Genomic DNA, 7,507 nt, shown 5'->3' with positions numbered 1-7,507 from the left:
GCCGCTGACCGGGGGCTTGTGAGGTTTTTGTTCAGAAAATTTGGAGAAAGTGGGGTTTGGGACAGGACCAAGTCTAGCAAACCAGAGCTTAAAAAAAACCCAAGATTATTCAAGATGGTGGCAAGGGTTCTTCTCCCAACCACAACAAACGCTGAAGTGGAAAAAGACGGATGGTGGACGTCTATCGGCAGATCATCATGTAGAATCCTGTGTCTACATGATTTTGGTTTGTGCATGCCTGGAACAAAGGAAAATAAGATTTTCAACATTGTACTGTATAGGGCAGCAGATATTCCTTTACAATCCCATTCCAATTTGTATGGTATTATTTTTAATATTCGGATATATAAAAAAATTGAATTCTCAAATTTAGGCCGTTACGCACGGTTCCAAATCTCCGATCAGAGCCATCTTTTCTCCAGACAAGGCAAATAAAAACTCTAGATGTATTTAGATGTATTTAATTTACTCCGTTTCCTGCTCCTGCTCCACTCCTGAAAAAATCCCGCCCGACAACAGCGCCATCTGTGAGCCGGTGTTTGCGAATCTCCCATCAGTGATGATTGCGTTTATTTCCCACTTTCACTGCCACATCTGTGGAATTACTGGATACTGTGGTCAAAGGCGCACTTTCCCTTGCACAGAGTGAAATTCCGGGGAAAAGGGGAGACGCGAAAGTGAAACGTGCGTCTTGGCAGACAGTTACCGGGAATATTTCTCTCTAATGTGCATTCACTGTGCAACAAACTAGATTAACTTATATTGAACTTTATTGCTCATCACATGTGAATTGGTTCGCTGACATTAGCTGAAATATTTAGAATCAATTATTTATAAAAAAATAAAATAAATAAAAATAAATAATTAATAATAATAATAATAATAATAATAATAATAATAATAATAATAAATAAATTAAAAAAATAAAACACAATCGAATGACAATGTCACCAATTGAATAGTGATATTTCATTTTAATATTCAAATTCTATTGGAATTTCCTTCCTGCAGCCATAATGCTGTATAAAACATGAAAATCTATCTGAATAAGCTTTCCACACAGACTCTTACACCGCTTAAGCTCAATAATCAAGTTATGGTTTATAATGCGTTACAATAATGCTATTACTGAAAAACCAGCGTTTAAATGGCTGGTGGCATAGTCACATTATTGACAGGAAGACTCGGGAAGAATTAACTTTAGACTTATAACCCCCATGATTTCTTGTATCTGCATGTTTACACACTGAATAAAGCCTCTGAACCACAACAGCATTTAAATCCAGACTGCTGTGTCCCACATAATGAACAGGCTACTGGCTTTCAAATGTATTAGAAATCATCATCACACACACACACACACACACAGTATTTCAACACATCCTGTGTGTCTGTGTGTGTGTGTGTGTGTGTTTCAACACATTTCTACAGCGGGGCCAGTGGAAACTGAGATAACTTTAGAATTACATAGCAATAATTAGGGATCCAGCCCGAAGCCCCTATTGTTTTTGCTCAGATCTTTATTATTATTCGTGTTCTTGGCATTTTTCGGGCTAAAAGTGTCTGGAACGCGAAAACCACCAACGCATGGACATGGTTTAGGTCTTGTTGGAACTGGGGCGTTTGAGACATCTTGTGGTGCAAGTTTGATCTACATCGATCTACATACCAGGAGTTAGTGAAAAAACATTACAAGAGTTGCGCTGTGTAGATTGCATAGGGGTTGCTCCGCGTAGTATTTACGCTTGTTCGAGATGACAGACCCGGAGGAGCCGATGCGGCGTTTAATGTAAACTCGGAAAATTGTAACTCGTGCGGCGCTTCACAGAACCCGGAAAACTGTAATACGTACCTGACGATGACTAAATGGGACCTTGTGTATTTCTGCCTGCAGCTATATTTTATAATTTATACCATAGATACCCATATCAATAACTTATCCCGAGCATATTGTATAATTCTATATATGTGACTATTTCTGTCGGTTCGGTCATTTGTACAAATGAAAACAATCTCACCTCCTATGATAACAGTCTGTGCATAATTTGAACGGGTCTCCTGAGATGAGTCACAATAACATTCCTGTCCAGCAACCAATGCAGAAACTGATCTGGTAAATAGCAGCTACCCAGGACCAAGCTACAGCAAATAAGAGGCTGTGAAGTGCACATTAACTTAAGAGGATAAATTACAGACGCTCTGTCAGCAGATTTCAATTATGTTCATCAGTAAGTGTGGGGTACAAAGAAGTCTGTAAACACTATTTGAGAGGTAACATTTAAATAAATGCACTGGTTTAAAGAACAAGAAACATACTATTACCTTTACAGCTGTGACTGAAAACTTTGTTCAGACTCAAAGCGGAAAGCGGACGGAAGTCATTCATTTTCCAACGGGAGGTGGCGACGAGGAACGACGCGATGTCTGACTCGAAAATTTCTACAAAACCTTTTTTCCCCCCAAAATGGAGGAAAAGCTCACGGTTGCAGGAGCCGCTTTTGCCGTGCTTTATGATGCAACACTAAGCTATTCATTTACAGAGAGGTAATAAAAAAACGGTGCGTGGAAGAAGATTTGGGCGGTACTTGGGATCCCCGGTGAAGTTTATTACATAACTGCACTGAAGTGAAAATGTGAAAGTTCAGGTTCGATCCCTGTGGAAGTTAAGTTCTCGTGGAGACGTCTCATATAGTTTGATTGAAAGCCTTTTCTATGTAGAGTCTGAGGTCATAGGACAAATGACACGGTCAGAAAACGTGGGAATATTTTTTGAGAAGTTCATCCACCAAGTATTGTAAGAATATATATTATATAACTTTATTTAACTGTAATAATTATATTAGCAAACAACATCTAAATAAATGAATGCAGTGATGAATCTGTTTACTCTGCTATGGCAACTGCTCATAGTTGATTGAATAGGCTGGAGTCAGAAGAAGAGTTGCTTGGCTCTGAGTTATGAATGGAATTGCCACAAGAATCATTTCCTCATCTATGCGGAGGAACGCAATTTGTGAATCACAAATACAATTCTGTCTACTGTCAAACAAATAAACAGGACCTGCTCCTACCCACACATCATTAATATTGTGAGTGTGTTTATTTGACTGGATATGAAAAGAGGCTCCCTACCTACTTGACACACACTCCCTCGCTTTTAATTTCATTTCATCTTATTACACAGTTGAAATTGGAAAACAAATCTCTCTCTCAGTATCACTTAAAAATAAAAACACCGTACGTGCCACAATGCAAACTTGCAGAGTGCAGATGCATATTTTGGACAGTGTGAATTGTTGCTACAGTGGTTAAATGTTTGCTGCGTAGTTTATGTTGCTAATTTCTTTTTATTTTCAGGTTTATTGTATGACTCCAATTTTTTGTTGATTGTATAGCGCCAATTTCTTTCTTTTTAAAATTATTATTTATAATACGTATTGCATTGCCAGTTATTTTTCTGCTTTTTTTATTCTTACAACTTTATTATTTATGCCTGTTGTTTCGATGTGAGCTGCTGTGACGGCGCAATTTCCCCCCCGGGGATGAAGAGTATTTATTTATTACCTATTTTTCTATCTAACCGGTCGACGCGAAAACATTCGCGGTCGGACGCGGTAAACAAGCGGCGTCGCGACGCCGCGACGCCGCTTGTTTACCGCGTCCGACCGGTCGCGCGTAGCAATATAATCGGTCGACACGAGTTTCCTGCAACGACCAGAAGAAAGATGATCAAGAGGCGTAATTCTTCTGTGGATCACTTGGGAAAATAAAACTCACCTTCGCCGCTCTAACTCTGCATAGGACGCTGGTGCGTGGAGTTGTGCGCACAGCACACTGCGCATTTGCAGACCTGCTTCCTTCACCCCGCCCACAAAGTAACTCGAGAGCTGATTGGTCGCGCCAGGTGTCCATTGTGTCACGCGTGTCAATGTGGGAAGTGTAGATTTAAAATGTTGTGTAATTATTTTATATTGTATTGTATTGTATTGTGGGACCCAGTGGACACAATGGATGCCTTTTTTTCCTCACTTGTGTACTCAATATCCCCTTCAATTATCGTTCCTACACTGTATCTGTCTATTCTTTCTCCGTCCGTCATTTGTGCTCATACTTGTCATACTCAAAGGTATGGTGGCCCTGAGAGCTCAAAGCACTGCAGCCTAATAAAACGCGTGCAAATAGACAAAACACCAAGCACATTAAGAAAACCTCTTCACCAACATGACAACATATGCGCAGCACTTAGAAAAAGCGCTGCAAATCTAGACGTGTCGAACAATCTGCACGCCAAAACGATTTGCAAATACGAAGAACACAAACGCATTAACGGAAAACACAAACGCAAAACCACATCATGGAACTGAGCCACACTATTACGGCAATGAGCCACACTGGTTGCGCTGATTTATGTGTAATAAAATGTATTAAACTAAATAATTTAGTGTCTGTAATGGTCTGTGACAGTTACAGCTCCAGGGTGTTACTTGTATAAATACCCATAAATGAATCATAGTCACAAAGGTCTATATGGTATAATTACAAACACAAAATTATTTAGTTGTATATATTTTATTGCAGATAAATCAGTGCACCGGTGTGGCTCACTTTTCTAATCGTGTGGCTCACTTCCATAATGTGGCTTTGTGTTTGTGTTTCCCGTTTATGCGTTTGTGTTTTCTGTTAATGCTGTTGTGTTTTCCGTCAACGCATTTGGGTTTCCGTTGGGCGTTTGCGTTTTCCCATTAATGTGGTTGTGTTTCCGGTTACTGCGGTTGTGTTTATTCGTAATTTGATTGTCTTTTGTCTATTTGCATGTGACTTCTTAAGTTGCAGTGCGTTGAGCTCTTAGGGACACCGCACAAAGGCGATTAAGTGGTCCCATAAGTTATACAACACATCATATAAAAGCAAAGAAGAATAAAGCATATACACACATGTAAACATATAAACAGATAAAGAAAAAAGCCTATCTCTCATATTTACATATATTTATATATATATATAGAGAGAGGGGGGGGGGGGGTCATAAGAAGAGAATACTGAGTCTACGTTTCACATAAATTCCCCATTGAATAAATGATAGCCATCTTGTCATGCGACCTGTGCTTATATCTCTCTCTGTTCCTCAGGCGTCGAGGTGCTGGCGGCTCCATGGGACAGCGCGGGGACTTTTCAAACCGATCGAGCCACTTACGGAGACCGCGTGACGTCACAATCACGTGGAAGTCGCGGTTTTCCGACGCGGGTTCCAACGCACCGGGCGCTTTCACGGCGTGCAGCGCGCGTCCCTAGGTCGAGGTCCGGCGTCCCGTCTCTGCGTGTTATGTAATGTACCTTGGTCCACCAGGCGGCAGCATTAGGATGCCTGCAAACTGCCAGGGCTGGTGTCATGTGTGACGATGCAACACATACTTTTAGAGAAATATTTTATCTAGTATAGATACGCATAACACAGTTAAAAGATTGGGAATTATTGGTCATAATTGTAATTTGATAGATAGATAGATAGATAGATAGATAGATAGATAGATAGATAGATAGAGAGATAGAGAGATAGATAGATAGATAGATAGATAGATAGATAGATAGATAGATAGATAGATAGATAGATAGATAGATAGTTTGAAAGGAATTGGGAACGGTGCGAGTTTGATCCATTTTCTGTGATGCTGTCGGCCGTGGTGTCCCTGCTGTTCTGGCTCCATGCGGGCCGGGCCTGCCTCCAGTGTGACGCCACCATCAGGCGCCTACATGGCAACATGATTGATACTGCTCCCACCCAGGCCCAGCAGAAAGACTTTAAACAAAGCAGGCAAAACGCATATAAGGAGTACATGGATATTGGGGAAACGTACGGTGGAGTTATTGGTGAGAGTGAGCCTAGGGAAGACTGACACACTTTTAGGTTGAGGCTTGTACTTCTCCTTTATGGTTACTCTGTTCTCACAGGGATGTTACACACCCATGGCACCTGTTTATTTTAGCTATCTTATATCCTAAATGAGTGCAGCAAACTTCATTATATATATATTTAAATATATACACTCTCTCCAATTGCTCCAGATCCTCACACTCTTTACAAAGTCAGCACTGAGTACCAGAATAAATTAGACATCTACCAGAATGATGAGGTAAGTTAAAAACAGAAAAACAAACTAATATCCAATATGGAAGAGGACAGAAAACATTAAACATGCCCTGAAGTCTTGAAAAGGTGCAGGAAGCAATTCATGACGTAGAAAAGTGAGGCTCTTAACATGGGGAATACAATTTTCCATTGCTAAAACCAAAGTGGCAGTTTTCACTGAGAAGTAGGTGGATGAGACTGAAGCTTGAAAATGCATGGAAGAGAATTCAGCAAATACACAGAGTAATAACACAGGGAAAAAGGGACAAATGTGATCAGATGTCTATTGATCTTATTTACTATAAATGTATATACTATATATATATATATATATTATTATTTTTTTGTTTGTTTGTTTGAGGAAATAATTTTAAATTGTATAATTTGGTCAAAATGAGATGATGGACGTGTGATTCACTGCGTTCCATTTGTACACAGCAAAGCATCGGTGGTTCAGTCGTTTAGTGCACTGGATGCAGTCAGATGGGAAAAGTTCTTTAATTTGTTTGTTTGATTTTGTTTTGCGTTGTTCTCACTGGAAACACGCACCCTGAATCAAAACAAATGCATTTTAGCATTCGCTCTTCAGGACCATTCAAATCCTGCAGGAAGGCAGCAACATCTTGAAGAAGTACTTGGAAAGATTCGTTAAAGAAGGTATCCACACAGAGTGTGTTTTAATGGCTCAATCCTCATTGTCTTGTATTGTTTGTTAACTTTATTCCTTTATTTTATTTATTTCCCTGTATAGGACTGTGCCCAAACAAGTGTGGTAAGTTCCCAGACCCTGTATACAGTATATCCTGTACTGTACATTTCATGTGGACCTAAATCAGCTCGCTGCATTGATTTGCAGTGTTGTGATGTGGTGTGTGTGTGTGTGTGTGTGTGTGTGTGTGTGTGTGTGTGTGTGTGTGTGTGTGTGTGTGTGTGTGTGTGTGTGTGTGTGTGTGTGTGTGTGTGTGTGTGTGCGTGCGCGTGCGCGTGTTAATCTTCTCAGGGCAGCTGTATCAAAAAGTGATGGATTGTTCCTCGTGCAAATTCAAGCTTTACAACTGCAGTACTCCCACTGACAAGTGGGACTGTGGTGGTAGGTGCAGGGTGGGGGCCAGGGGTGAGGCTTGGGGAGTACATTTTCGTGTCTTGTCACGAGTCTATAAATGTGTGTTCTTCCGCTGCCGCCCGTGTCCATGTGCTGGGCTAATGACAACGGGTCAATAATCCCTGTCTGTCTGAATGAATGGATGGATGGATGGATGAACGCCTCTCTGACATCCCCCCCCCGTCCGTCCGTCTCTCTGTCTCTCTCTCTCTCACTCTCTCTCTCTGTCTGTCTCTCTCTCTCTCTCTCTCTCTCTCTCTCTCTCTCTTCTCCGCATC

The sequence above is a fragment of the Zeus faber genome (assembly GCF_960531495.2).
Source record: "Zeus faber genome assembly, chromosome: 7".
In the NCBI taxonomy this organism is placed as follows: Eukaryota; Metazoa; Chordata; class Actinopteri; order Zeiformes; family Zeidae; genus Zeus; species Zeus faber.
This window is presented reverse-complemented; position numbering follows the sequence as displayed.